This window comes from Eurosta solidaginis, chromosome 1 (assembly GCF_040869045.1).
Source record: "Eurosta solidaginis isolate ZX-2024a chromosome 1, ASM4086904v1, whole genome shotgun sequence".
Classification (NCBI taxonomy): Eukaryota; Metazoa; Arthropoda; class Insecta; order Diptera; family Tephritidae; genus Eurosta; species Eurosta solidaginis.
Genome location: NC_090319.1, coordinates 102,100,754 through 102,116,453, shown reverse-complemented (window position 1 = coordinate 102,116,453; position 15,700 = coordinate 102,100,754). Strand labels below are relative to the sequence as shown.

General features: G+C 40.3%; 1 pseudogene; it reads right to left on the bottom strand.

Annotated features, from left to right (window-relative positions):
• Positions 1 to 817: 817 nt before the first annotated feature.
• The window catches only part of LOC137237443 (glycerol kinase 3-like), a 277,790-nt pseudogene continuing 262,907 nt past the window's right edge, over positions 818 to 15,700 (bottom strand).

The following is a 15,700-nucleotide window of genomic DNA, read 5'->3' as shown; positions in this document are numbered from 1 at the left end:
ATTCATATATACAATGTTTTTTTAGAATTTAAATTATTGCCTTATTAATCTATCGAACTTTACATATGTGAATTTTTATATTTATAAACTATATAAATACATTAACGTCTATTCATAGTCGTGCCCTTTCCGAAACCTTGTTTTGAAGTTCTTATTTTTCCTGCGCTGGTAGTGTTGCTCATCAGTTTGCAGTCATATTAGTTTGGTAGGTATAGTAACATCAGACGTAGGGAAATTAGGAAGCATGTCAGGAGTATCACCAGAATCCAAAGAAGCATGGTGATTCGTCACCTCCGTTTTCTTCCATATCCGGATTCATTCCATACTAGTAGTTATAAATATCTTGTAGATGCCACATAGGTGTAACCATACCCTCAAGATATTTCCGTTCAAATCTTGTGGTGTACACGTAAACTTGTATTTGTTCTAAATTATTCACCACATTCTAAACATAGAAAAGATGTATTAAGTGTTTGCGTAAATACCATTGTGATTACAATATGGACAAACATTCAATTCTAAACTTTTCGTTGTTACATCAATTGTTTCAGCGTGTTGTACACGTAAATAAAAATTCATACTTGAATGTATTTTCGTCTTCCAATCGCATAATTTACATTTTAAATAATGACTATTAGGCATATGAGAAATCTCATGGTCCAATAATTTGTTGAAGCTTGGTGTAGCTGCTTGAATAACACAAAATTTACATTTTGCACCACGTTCGTTATATTTGAAATTGTAAATGTTCTGGTTTCTCTACACGATGCATAAAGTTTAGATGCTTTTTCCAACAATGTGCTGAATTTAATTGAAATACATACATTGGGCATTGTCTCATGATAAATTTTCCATAAATATACTGAGCCTCTTTATGTAGGCTCTTTTCTTAACATCTAATTCTGGCCGTACAGGATATGACAGTTTTGCTTCAGGTTATAATCCACACTCATACTATTTTCAGATTCTGTTTCATAATTTTCATCATTTTCAACATTGGACCTTGCATCAACATCATTATCATCATCGTCATTTTTTGATAACTCTGTTTTAAGCTTCATATTTATCAAAGGTTCATCTTCCTTAGTATTAGAATTAGAAACATTGTCATCTTCGGTTAAGTTTTTATCAAGTTTAGCTTTTTTCCTAGGTTTAAATTCTTTACTATCCGTACTAGAATTAATACCATCATCAACATTTTTCGTGGTCTGTTTGAGTTTTTAAATTTGCCAATGGTTCGCCTTTATCAGTATTAGATTCAGAATGGCCTTGGCCATCTTCACCGTGTTGCAAAGTAGGCGACACATGTTGGTGTTGATGTTTGCGCATATTGCGGATATGTTGGTGGTTCACTAGTCATTAACTGTTTAGAAGTTTCAACTTGTTGCGTTTGTTGTTGTTGTTGCTGGCTGATTATGTGGTGTTAACGTTTGTTGTACAATTTATTCGGGTGATTGCACATATTGTTGGTGTGTTATAGTGCTGGAAATCCTTCCGATATTGAAAGTCCTTGATTAGTGTAATCCCCACGTAGTGAACTACTCCTGTGACCGCGTCCGCGGTAACTATTACATCTGAAGGCGCTTAAGTTACAGGCATAGCTGACATCGCTTATATAACAGGTTGACTCTAAAGTAAAAACCAAAACAAAATATTAGAATCAGTGTTTATGAATAACATATTTAAAATAAGCTCTTACAACAACGTGATCGGTGGCTACATCCCCGTGAAAGTAGTGTGGTGTTCCTCCTTGTATAAACGTAGATACTGGATGTGCTCAACCGTGCAGTTTTCTTCTAATTTGAGCAAATGTATGTTCTTACAGCCACAGCTGGAATATTTGGGATATTTCTATCCTCACATCGTCAAAATCAAATTACCTAGAATGAAAAAGAAACTCATATCAGTAAGAATAGATTAAAAGTTTTTAATATAAGCCTAAAAGTGTTCCATAAATAGGGCTCCACACATAGCTCTTTTCCAAAGGCACAAGAGAAATTTCAGATAACTAGAATCAGGACCTGGTAAAGTAACTTCAAAGGCGATTTAGTCGCCACTACTTCGTATGCGCATTTCTCTACGCTCCCTTTCGGCATGCATCATCAATTTCGTCATTACTATAAAGGCCATCTTGCTCACAGCAATCCAACAATCTATTTGTCCGCAAATTCGTGGAACTAAATTCCTAATGGAAGGTTCCTCTCCAAAAACTCTGTTTACAGACAGTCTTTCGCCGTGAAAACGAGGGCAGTGAAATATTACATGTTCTGCGCCTTCCAATTCGGACGGACAGCTTGGACAGAAAGGATCCTCCTCTATCCCACGCTTATGTAGATATTCCTTCAAGCCACCGTGCCCGCTCAATATCTGTGTGAGATGGTAATTTAGTTTGCCGTGTTTTCGTTCGTACCATTCCGCTATATTCCGGACTAGCATGAAGGTTCAGCGCTCTTTTCTCGAATCTTCCCGCCGTTCTTGCCACCTAACTATTGTTCGTGACCTTGCGGTTTTCTTAGCATCTTCAGATGGTCGGCTGAATCCAATGCCATACAGATCGGCCATTTCACCTGAGAGTAGATCTACTGGGATTTTCCTGGATAAAACATGGATCGCGTCGTCGGAACAGCACATGCTATTCGTATAGCAGTAATGCGGTAGGCTGCTAGTATATCTTTTTGGTGGACCATTTTAGATCTGTGCCATACTGGTGCTGCATATAATATTATAGAGCTGGTTACGTTGGATAATCGCTGACGGGTAGCTTCGCTTGGGCCGCCAATGTTGGGCATTATTCGCGTTAGGGTTCCACTAACTCTAGAAACTTTGTCCCCCACCGCCCTGAAGTGCTCCCTAAAAGTTAGTTTTGAGTCAATGATTACTCCTAGATATTTCAAGGAGGGCTTTGAATTTATTTGAAAATCTCCTATGGTTAGGACCAACTCATCCACAGTCCGCTTTGAGCTCATCAGAACCACTTCTGTCTTATTGCTAGCCATCTCCAGCCCCGTGTTCGTCAACCATTCCTCTATTCTTCCCATGGCGTCATTACATAATGCTTGGAGCAGATCAAGTTTCTTGGCCACTGCTACTACGACAATATCATCTGCATAGCCGACAATTTCCGTGCCTCCGGGAAGGTGGTTTTGTAGCACCCCGCCATACACCGCATTCCAAAGAGTTGGACCTAGAACAGATCCCTATCTAATCTATCTATCTATCAAATTATTCGGAGCAGGTACGGAACTTGTCTTGGGACACCCAAAGTGCACCCACGCTTCTCATGGCTCCAGCGGGTTAGTGGCTTCCTAGAACTTAAGCCACTTGCTGCTTCTAGATCTGACATCTGTCAGCTGGAGTCTTAGCCCGGCAAGCGCAGGGCACGAGCACAGAATGAAATCGATCGTTTCCTCCTCCAACTCGTACTTCCTACATCTGCTATCACTGACCAAGCCTAATTTAAAGGCATGTGACGCCAGAAGGCAGTATCCAGTAAGAATACCCGTCATGAGTCTAGTCTACAGTTTAATGATAATAAAAATATAAGAATCAGTGTTTATGAATAACATATTTTAATTAATCTCTTACAACAACCTGATCGGTGGCTACATCGCCATGTAGGTAGTGTGGTGTTCCACCTTGTATAAACGTAGGTACTGTATGTGCTCAACCGTGCAAATTGACATTAGCAGTAACATTATTTACATAAACATAGCTTGGTATTTGTGAAGGCCTCAATATAGCATACATTGGTCCAGTTCGGTGTGCACCAGCCACTGGTACAAACACTTTTGAATGCATAGCTTTCATATAGGATGGATGTCCAGCAGTGCTCCGGTTGTGCCAATATGTAATGGGCTGCTCCGTCTCTTGGTACGGTTGTATAGGTATGGGCGGGTGCAATGTATTACTAGGCTCAAGATCGGAAGGTACATAGATGGCTCGAAGACGCCAGAGGGGATTGGAGCCAGAGTTTTCGGACCCAGAACCAAAATATCAGTAACTCTAAAAGCACATCCGAGCATTTTCGAGCGGAAGTATTCGCCATAAGTTAGTGCGCTAAGCTGAACCGTCAGCGCTGATACCCCAAAGAAACAATTGCCATACTCAGTCAGGCAGTCCGGTTCCACTAAAGGCACTTGCGGCGTTCGAAATAAAGTCAGCACTTGTCCTTCAGTGCGTAGAAAAGCTGAATCAATTAGGAGCACACAACGTAGTACTGTTGGCCTGGGTCCTAGGCCACAGGGGAGTGGAGGGCAATGAGCAGGCGGACTCCATGTTTAATTTGTTCCGTCTCTCCCACAAATTGTCAACCCCCCAGCAGATCCTTGCAGCGGGTCTGCGCCATACTCTCCTCTTCCGGGAAGGTATCGACCCCAATCCGGGTCCTTCTCCTGACCCCAGTACTGAGAAATGGGTTTGCTGCGTTTGCCGGAAAAGAATCTTTTTAGGACGGTCATATATATAAGGGCCTGAAATATTTCAATGAACTTCCTAATCACATAAAAAGTAGTAATAACTTCAATACTTTTAAAAAAAGTTTATTGGAGCATTGTAAAACCCTTCCAATAAGATAGTTTTTTTTTCTTTTATTTTTTTACATGATATACCGATACTGGAGCGCGAAAAGGGAATGGTAATAATGGTAGCAGCAAAATACAATGCATCCGGCCCTAAGGAAAAGAAAATCGGTCGCCACCTGTAACTCCAGACAGTTCCAACATTAATTTCGCTGGAATTCGGTATTTCCAGCTGGTATTTACTGTTGCTGATCGGAATCATTCGCATTCCGACAGCATAAATATAACAATAAAATTAAATAATGTGTAACAAAAATAACGAAAATAAGGCCAAATAAAAGTTGGAGCAAGGGGGATTGGAAACACGTCCTTTTCAACCTCCCATTATATGTTGAGCTGTGCTAATCGGAATCTTCATGCATTCCGACAGCGTCTTTACTAAACAAAGTTGAGGGGTGATTGGATACACTTATTTTCAATTTCCAACATCCAAAGACATGTTTAGCTTCAATGATCGGAGACTAATACATTCCGAAAGCTTAAAATTCACATATAATTGAAAAATATAAGTTCCAAATTTTGTTGCCTTAAGCTGGGAGCACTGGAGGATTGGAAACGCGTCCTTTCCAACCTTCCTTTAATGAGTGGCTCCCAGATTCGTCCCTCTGTCACGCTAGTAAATATGCTGATCGGAATCACATGGCATTCCAACAGCATATTCAATAGAAATAAGTGCTTATAACAATGAATTGTACTTAGTAGTTTAAGTTTTGGGCCTAAACAGCCGTAATAATAAATAAATTAAATTAAAAAAATAAATACTCTTGTCAGTGTTTCACGTGCAAGGGATGGTTGCATCGGACAGGTTGCTCTGGGCTAGATTCCAAAATCCAGCGTCCTCGTAACTTTTATAAATCTTTTGTGGCTCTTGTTGTTCACGGCCTCATTACATTATGAGGAAATACGGCACCTGAGAACACAGCCGTTTGAAGCTAAAAAACACAAGCATGTCTTCAGTGAACTCCACAAACAGGCGTCGGACCTCTATGCCGGTGATTCCTGTACTCAAAGAACAAAACTAGCAGAGGAGGAACGCACTCTCCCTAGGGAAACGAGAGTAGTCACTCTAGCCCAACTTCGAGCTGGATAACGTAACAGGTTAAACTCTTACCTATCCACAATCAACCCCGACAGACAAAACATTGTCCTGCTTGTAATGTGTCCCCACATGTCACCAACCATCTCTTTAACTGTATTGTGCAACCAACGCCTCTAACACTCCTCTCATTATGGCCCACCCCTGTTAAAACAGAGTTTCTTTGGATTCCCGTTAGAGGACATTGATGACAATTTGTGATCGGTCGCATCTATTGGATGGGGCGAAGCACTGCTACTACAACAACAACAGGCGGACAACACGGTAAGAGAGGCAGCAACTGCATGACCCATCGATCCCGAGCCGTTCCTGCCAGTTGGCCCACAGGGGCATCTATTAGTAGAAGAAATGGAAATAGGGAAGAACACTGGCGCAATATGCCAGGCCTGAGTCAATCTAAGTTACTGTTAGGGGGTTACAGGACAACTCGATATAGGGCATTAATAGGCCTCTCAAAAAGATAACCTAAGAACCCCAACGGCTATTCTTACAAGACACTGTAGACTGAACAGTCACATGCAAAAGCTGGGTATAGTATCGAACAACACATACCGATTTTGTGATGGATCAGCAGACGGTGGACCATATCCTTCTAGATTGCGGCGCAACTTCAAGACGTAGGGCTAAGTTTATGCGCTCACCATGGCCAGAGCATTTCCACATTTAATCCCTCAAGCAAAGAACACTGCTGGGGTTCATCAAGGAAGTCGGCTAGGATGAGGTACTGTGAAGGAGATGTGCAAGTCACTGTGCAATCCTCAATAAATGATCTATCTATCTACGTTCGGGTAACAAGCACCATTGTGGTACTAGCCCCACCATCTCGGGAACTATTGATATGACTACATTAAACCTTCTAGGGATTGAATATTAATAATGCCGGCAATGCGAAAGTCTGCTAAAATGCACCATTCTCCATGGAATGCTCGATATATAACTTTCCACGTTTTGAAACAGTGATGAAAAGAGCAAAATTTACAATAATTTTAACTGGCTGTGGGTAGTAAGGTGTTGATGTCCTCTCTTAACGCAATGTAATGACAACTGCGATGCAGGGGAAATGACAAAAATCTTGCAAATCTACTGATAATAATTCATTTTTCCCCCCTTCTTCTATGCAGTTCTATGCATACATACATATGTATTTTTCTCTCCAAATGCTAATTAAAAAAATTAATTGGTTTTCACATGAACTTGTATTTGCAGTTCTTCAGTTGATTAGTGCAACAATAATCTTTACTAATTAGCACTTTGGAGAGAAAAATTCATACATGTTGCTTATATATTTAATATGGTAGCCAATTTACTTACCCTTTCTGGTGCGATGATTCCTGGACAATCGGGCCTGACTAGACGCGATTTTTTTTGCCTTAAGAGAGCGTGCTTAACGCGAACCCTATCATGTTATGGCACAACTTTGGTGATGCAAAAAATCAATGACATTTCTGCTTCTAATGCTTCTAGGATAGCAGCAGCAGCTCCCGGTGGCACCACATAAATAACAGTTGCAGGCCGATCAGTTGCCTTTTTTGCTCCGGCTACCTATTCAATTTTAATTTACATTACATTATCTACTATTGCAATTTTTAATCACTACAAATCAATATAAATTACCGAAGCAAATACTGGCAAACCAAGATGCGTAGTTCCAGCCTTTTTTAGGGAAATACATCCAACCAGTTTGGTACCGTATTCCAAAGCATGTTGCTTGTAAAGTACCTTGTTTTTGTAGATTTCCTTTGATTTTGGCGTATTCTGAGCTGAATCGCAACCCGGCGGAGATGCTATCTATTAGAATAATATAACATTTTTTTTATTATTTAAAAATGCACATACGTATGAATGAAAATCAGAAAGTAAATAATGTTGTTGTTGTTGTTGTAGCGATAAGGACACTCCCCGTTATGGACTTTGGTGGTCCTTTGCCGGATGCAGATCGGGTACGTTCCGGGAACCATTAAGGTACTAGCCCGACCATTTCGGGAGCGATTTAGTTGACATAAAACCTTGTAGGCCATCCCGTCGATTCTATACAACTTAATATGGTAACGATTTAAAAGACGGTGCACCACCCAATTTTTATCAAAAATTATCAAACGTGGAATCAAAAGGCGCGCTTCGAGCTCCGTTTTCATTATTATTTGATATTTTTAAATTAGGTGGTGTACCGTCTTGTGAAACTTTACCGTTAATATTATTTTGGGCGAAGGCCGCCAACGCAAAAAGATGGTCTCTGCAGCAATATTCTTAATTTCCTTCACATGTCACAACTCAAATTAACTTAATGTTATTTTGGGCGAAGGTCGCCAACGCAAAAAGGTGTTCTCTGCAACAAAATTTTTAATTTCCGTCACATGTCACAACTAAAAGCACAAGATATTTTTCGTTGTAAACAATTTATATTTTTTTTGCGTTTCAATTTTTCCGGAATAATTAATGAACTGTCATTTCGATGACAGCATGAAACGTCGATGTGTTAGTGGAGAGCGAAAAAAGCTTTGAATGTGTGGGTGAACTGGTTACCTCCGTCTTGTAGGGTACTACCCTACAAGAAACGCTGATAGGTTTACTAATACACTCACACTTGTAATTGACAATGCTGATCCTGCGATGACGTAAACATTGATACTCAAATTTACCATTATGCATGTGAGACAGATACATAATTCTCAACGGAATTTTATGTATGCCAGAACAGTTTATCCGATTTAATCATGTTGTCACTACTGACTGTCATATGACAATCAAATGATTATCACGGCTGTTTTGTTATTTTTTAAATTCCGCCATTTTCAACCGACGAAAACCATAAAAAAAATAAGTTTAAAAAATGAAAAAGATAGCATTTCAAAGCTCAATGCTAAAAGAAAAAAAAATCGAAAATAATATTAAAAAATACCAAAAGCTGTCGGAATGTGTGGGGCGCACTCAAAAAATTGATACGCGAAAAATAATAGTGGTTAGTGGTGATTCATTTTTAAACGTGTTTCCGCATGAGGAAAGCGCTCTTCTGTTGTTTTGTTATTTTCTGAATTTAAATTGAACATTCTGAATCCGAATTCTTATAAAAATATTTATTTTAAACAAATAAGAAACACGTATGCTTTTATCACGTACAAAATTAAAAACGTAATGAAATAAAGTAAATAAAAAGCAAAAAGCATTGTTTCATTTTTGGCGGAATATAACAATGGTAATTTATGATAGTATAACAGTCAAACCTGATATATACAGTAAACTATCATTTATGACACTTTTTGATAGTTAGAGTGTCAGCCCTGATCCAGAAAAATGAATGAGAGTGAGCAGTACGGCTATATACTTAATCAGTAGGCCATGTTGGTGTATAAGAAGGAGACAAAAACTCACACGTACACAGTTGTTTACATCACATTTGCGCAAGTCCCCTTAAGTTTATGATAGAAAGTTTGTATGAGGCGCTGATCGTTAGGTTGACATTGCTGACAATCAGATGATAGTCATATGATAGTCAGTATTCTTGTAGGGTAGCTACTGAAACCATTGAAACGCGATTATTTTTATTGCATGATGGAATTATAGAAGGTAGCGCATTGCGCATGTAAACATTATTTTAAAGGCAATTTTTACGTCATTTTCCTTTAGCTCTTGTTTTTTCTCTCTTTCTTTCATTCGCTGAAGAAGTCAAGTGTGACGTTGATGCGCAGAACGAAGCAATTTTGAACTCGTGATTGCACAATCTTATGTGTGTGAATTGTGTTTTTATTTTCACTTGTTGATACCCCTGCAAAAATCATTGGATCATGTGGTCCACTGGAGTGTTTACCATTATACTCCACAGTAATGCAGCAATGGACCAACTCATGTTTCTACACGAACACATTGTAAGCCGATCATTGCTCGTTTTTAACGATTGTAATCACTACCCGATGTTTGTTGGACTGTGGGTACTCCATGGATTACTCTGATGTAATGCGAAGCTGGAGTATATGGTCCAGTCCTAGGACATCGCAATGTTAATTGGACCATATTTTTTGTATGAATTGTGGTTAATTTTGGAGTACTCGGTTGGTCCATAGCGAGTACCCCATACATGCATGCATGGAGTACTCGCGATTTTTGCAGGGACGGCACTATTTAAATATGCAACTTTTGAATTAACAGAAGTTTAAGAAGAAAAAATACCGTTTTTCTTTAGAAAAAAAAAATAGTCAACAAAATTAGCGGCCGATGAAAATCGCCAACTTCAACTGCAAATATCTACGGACAGATATACAATTTTTCTTTTCCGCCTTCGGGTTATTGTTGTCGAAGCCAATACGCGCTTTTTGACACCTCTCTCGATATTTTTGGTAGCGTATTAGCAGTCGACCCCTCAGGTCAGGGAAACAGACTCTTAGTCCCTACCTCCCTTTGCACCGTTTGCCAGCACAGAATATATATGTTTGCAACATGCGCCCAATGCAGCTCCTGCCATGGACGGTGCCACTTTCCTGGATGTTCTGGTCTCCGCGACGGCAACCCCCCGACGTGTTTCATTGCGCCATGTTGTCAGGCCTCATACCCAAATACACCGGGTACCCCAATGCTTACCCAAGGACGTCCAGTCCCAGGGCCATAACAGCAGTTGCGTTTTAGCCTTTCACAACCCAGGCGTAGCCACCCGTCACTTACTCCCAGAGTGACGACGTCTCCCCCCTTGCACTTCAGAATTCTGCAGTTAAACTGTAATGGATTAATGGAGATAGTCGATTCCATGAAGCGGCACAACATCCGCATTGCTGCGATTCAAGAGACTAAACTCACAGCAAGATTTGCTCTGCAGACCTATTCTGGGTATAATGTCCACAGAAGAGATCGGGAGAGCGGAAATGGGGGCGGCCCCGCGTTTATCATACACCAGTCTGTGCAATATCATACATTTGATCCTGACATCGGCCGCAGGGACAGTGTCTTAGAACGTCAAGGCTTATCTGTCCGGTCAGGCGATGGAAACCTAGAAATCATCGACATCTACATCCCTCCTGCCACTTGTTGCTCCAATGGATACCGCCCTAATATCAGCGCCTTACTCACTGGCAACAATCGCATTATCTTAGGCGATTTCAATGCTCATCACAATCTATGGCATTCAAACTTGCGGGCGGACAGTAAGGGTGAGATGTTGGCGGATCAAATAGAAGAAACGAAGTTCTGCACAATAAACGGAGACGCTCCCACACATATGGTAGGAAGCTGTCACAGTTCGCCGGATATATCAATCGTGAGCGCAGAGCTCGCAAACTGCGTCAACTGGCAGCCGATGGTAACATTGGCATCCGACCACCTGCCTATACTTATTTCGCTCGAGCGTACCGCCGACTTTATCGTCACAGAAAAACGCACTTTCATAAACTTTAAAAAAGGAAAGTGGGACGAATACATATCGTTTACAGACAACCGCTTTGCTGCGCTCCCTATCGCGACTGATGACCGCCAAGGGGAGCGCGCTTTCCGCAAGGTCATTGACACCGCCTCAGCTCGCTTCATTCCCGCCGGTAGAATTCACGAAATTCGGCCCCACTTCCCGGCGGAGGCCGCAAATTTAGCGAGAGAACGTCACCTTATAAGACAGCTCGATCCCGGCGACCCCCAAATAAGGGATATAAACCAACGCATTAGATTGCTTGTGGATGTACACAAGCGGGCGAAATGGGAGGAGCACCTAAACGGAGCACCGTAAAGTCCCTATTGAATCCGTCTAAGCACAATGACAAAATTTCCATCGTCTTTGGCGATAAAGTGCTGTCGGATGTGAAAAAATGCGCGAGCGCTTTCTGCCGACAATATATAATGCGTTCTACGGTCGACAAAGATAGACGGAGGGCCAACAGACACGCACATAAGCATAAAGTCAGCGCGTCTCCAATTACCATCACCGCCAAAGAGGTTGAGGATGCCATCGGTCATACTAAACCATCCAAAGCAGTGGGCCCAGATGGCATAGCCATGCCGATTCTTAAAAGCCTAGGGAAAGAGGGTTTCAAATATTTAGCACATGTCTTCAACCTGTCTCTTTCTACCTTTGTCATTCCCGAAAATTGGAAAATGGCCAAGGTGGTCCCGCTTCTAAAGCCTGGGAAACCAGCTAACATAGGAGAGTCATATCGCCCGATATCTCTCCTATCGCCAGTAGCCAAGACGATTGAAGCCATTTTGCTCCCCTACTTCAAAGCAAATTTGCAGCTAGCCTGTCGTCAGCATGGCTTCAGAAAACTCCATAGCACCACCACCGCGCTAATTGGCATTATCACCCAGATAAATTGCGGTTTAAATCAAAACCCCATAGAACAGTACTCGTTGCGCTAGACCTATCAAAAGCTTTTGATACGGTCAACCATGGCACGCTACTGCTGGACCTGGAAGGGTCTACCCTTTCCCCATGTTTTAAAAGGTGGATCGCAAATTATCTGGGTGGTCGGCAGGCATCGGTGCAATTCAGAAACGAAACATCAAAACCAAGAAGAATTACCAAGGGGTACCACAGGGTGATGTCCTATCCCCCCATTTCTTTAATTTCTACACATCTAAGCTGCCTTCGCCACCAGAAGGAGTTAATTGCCGTCTTTCAGTGAGTTTTACAGCTCCGGCTCACGCTCAATTCTCACGGGAAGGCTCTGGATCATTGAGAGACTTGAGAAGCAGATGTCGTGAAATTTTCGCACACGTGAAATGTTATAGGCAGATGTCGCCGCTGTTTTTCATTTAACTCATACGGCGAAAGGCTAAGCAGCGACATCATTTTGAAAAAGTAGGTATATTAAAGGCCGCGTTGCCAACCTATAAAGAAGTAATTAACAAATTATCTGGCTCACGCATGTCCGCATGTACCCAACGACAGTCTATAATCATGAAAAAGGACTCAAACTGGGAAAGCTTCGGACACCTGGTACAGAACAAAATAACATACAGCAGATACCATTATGCATGTGAGACAGATACATAATTCTGAAGAACACTGGCGCAATATGCCAGGCCTGAGTCAATCTAAGTTACTGTTAGGGGGTTACAGGACAACTCGATATAGGGCATTAATAGGCCTCTCAAAAAGATAACCTAAGAACCCCAACGGCTATTCTTACAAGACACTGTAGACTGAACAGTCACATGCAAAAGCTGGGTATAGTATCGAACAACACATACCGATTTTGTGATGGATCAGCAGACGGTGGACCATATCCTTCTAGATTGCGGCGCAACTTCAAGACGTAGGGCTAAGTTTATGGGCTCACCATGGCCAGAGCATTTCCACATTTAATCCCTCAAGCAAAGAACACTGCTGGGGTTCATCAAGGAAGTCGGCTAGGATGAGGTACTGTGAAGGAGATGTGCAAGTCACTGTGCAATCCTCAATAAATGATCTATCTATCTACGTTCGGGTAACAAGCACCATTGTGGTACTAGCCCCACCATCTCGGGAACTATTGATATGACTACATTAAACCTTCTAGGGATTGAATATTAATAATGCCGGCAATGCGAAAGTCTGCTAAAATGCACCATTCTCCATGGAATGCTCGATATATAACTTTCCACGTTTTGAAACAGTGATGAAAAGAGCAAAATTTACAATAATTTTAACTGGCTGTGGGTAGTAAGGTGTTGATGTCCTCTCTTAACGCAATGTAATGACAACTGCGATGCAGGGGAAATGACAAAAATCTTGCAAATCTACTGATAATAATTCATTTTTCCCCCCTTCTTCTATGCAGTTCTATGCATACATACATATGTATTTTTCTCTCCAAATGCTAATTAAAAAAATTAATTGGTTTTCACATGAACTTCGAACTCTGTCGTATTTGCATTCTTCAGTTGATTATCAACAAAAGCATGACAAATTATCACTAAAAAATTCATACATGTTGCTTATATATTTAATATGGTAGCCAATTTACTTACCCTTTCTGGTGCGATGATTCCTGGACAATCGGGCCTGACTAGACGCGATTTTTTTTGCCTTAAGAGAGCGTGCTTAACGCGAACCCTATCATGTTATGGCACAACTTTGGTGATGCAAAAAATCAATGACATTTCTGCTTCTAATGCTTCTAGGATAGCAGCAGCAGCTCCCGGTGGCACCACATAAATAACAGTTGCAGGCCGATCAGTTGCCTTTTTTGCTCCGGCTACCTATTCAATTTTAATTTACATTACATTATCTACTATTGCAATTTTTAATCACTACAAATCAATATAAATTACCGAAGCAAATACTGGCAAACCAAGATGCGTAGTTCCAGCCTTTTTTAGGGAAATACATCCAACCAGTTTGGTACCGTATTCCAAAGCATGTTGCTTGTAAAGTACCTTGTTTTTGTAGATTTCCTTTGATTTTGGCGTATTCTGAGCTGAATCGCAACCCGGCGGAGATGCTATCTATTAGAATAATATAACATTTTTTTTATTATTTAAAAATGCACATACGTATGAATGAAAATCAGAAAGTAAATAATGTTGTTGTTGTTGTTGTAGCGATAAGGACACTCCCCGTTATGGACTTTGGTGGTCCTTTGCCGGATGCAGATCGGGTACGTTCCGGGAACCATTAAGGTACTAGCCCGACCATTTCGGGAGCGATTTAGTTGACATAAAACCTTGTAGGCCATCCCGTCGATTCTATACAACTTAATATGGTAACGATTTAAAAGACGGTGCACCACCCAATTTTTATCAAAAATTATCAAACGTGGAATCAAAAGGCGCGCTTCGAGCTCCGTTTTCATTATTATTTGATATTTTTAAATTAGGTGGTGTACCGTCTTGTGAAACTTTACCGTTAATATTATTTTGGGCGAAGGCCGCCAACGCAAAAAGATGGTCTCTGCAGCAATATTCTTAATTTCCTTCACATGTCACAACTCAAATTAACTTAATGTTATTTTGGGCGAAGGTCGCCAACGCAAAAAGGTGTTCTCTGCAACAAAATTTTTAATTTCCGTCACATGTCACAACTAAAAGCACAAGATATTTTTCGTTGTAAACAATTTATATTTTTTTTGCGTTTCAATTTTTCCGGAATAATTAATGAACTGTCATTTCGATGACAGCATGAAACGTCGATGTGTTAGTGGAGAGCGAAAAAAGCTTTGAATGTGTGGGTGAACTGGTTACCTCCGTCTTGTAGGGTACTACCCTACAAGAAACGCTGATAGGTTTACTAATACACTCACACTTGTAATTGACAATGCTGATCCTGCGATGACGTAAACATTGATACTCAAATTTACCATTATGCATGTGAGACAGATACATAATTCTCAACGGAATTTTATGTATGCCAGAACAGTTTATCCGATTTAATCATGTTGTCACTACTGACTGTCATATGACAATCAAATGATTATCACGGCTGTTTTGTTATTTTTTAAATTCCGCCATTTTCAACCGACGAAAACCATAAAAAAAATAAGTTTAAAAAATGAAAAAGATAGCATTTCAAAGCTCAATGCTAAAAGAAAAAAAAATCGAAAATAATATTAAAAAATACCAAAAGCTGTCGGAATGTGTGGGGCGCACTCAAAAAATTGATACGCGAAAAATAATAGTGGTTAGTGGTGATTCATTTTTAAACGTGTTTCCGCATGAGGAAAGCGCTCTTCTGTTGTTTTGTTATTTTCTGAATTTAAATTGAACATTCTGAATCCGAATTCTTATAAAAATATTTATTTTAAACAAATAAGAAACACGTATGCTTTTATCACGTACAAAATTAAAAACGTAATGAAATAAAGTAAATAAAAAGCAAAAAGCATTGTTTCATTTTTGGCGGAATATAACAATGGTAATTTATGATAGTATAACAGTCAAACCTGATATATACAGTAAACTATCATTTATGACACTTTTTGATAGTTAGAGTGTCAGCCCTGATCCAGAAAAATGAATGAGAGTGAGCAGTACGGCTATATACTTAATCAGTAGGCCATGTTGGTGTATAAGAAGGAGACAAAAACTCACACGTACACAGTTGTTTACATCACATTTGCGCAAGTCCCCTTAAGTTTAT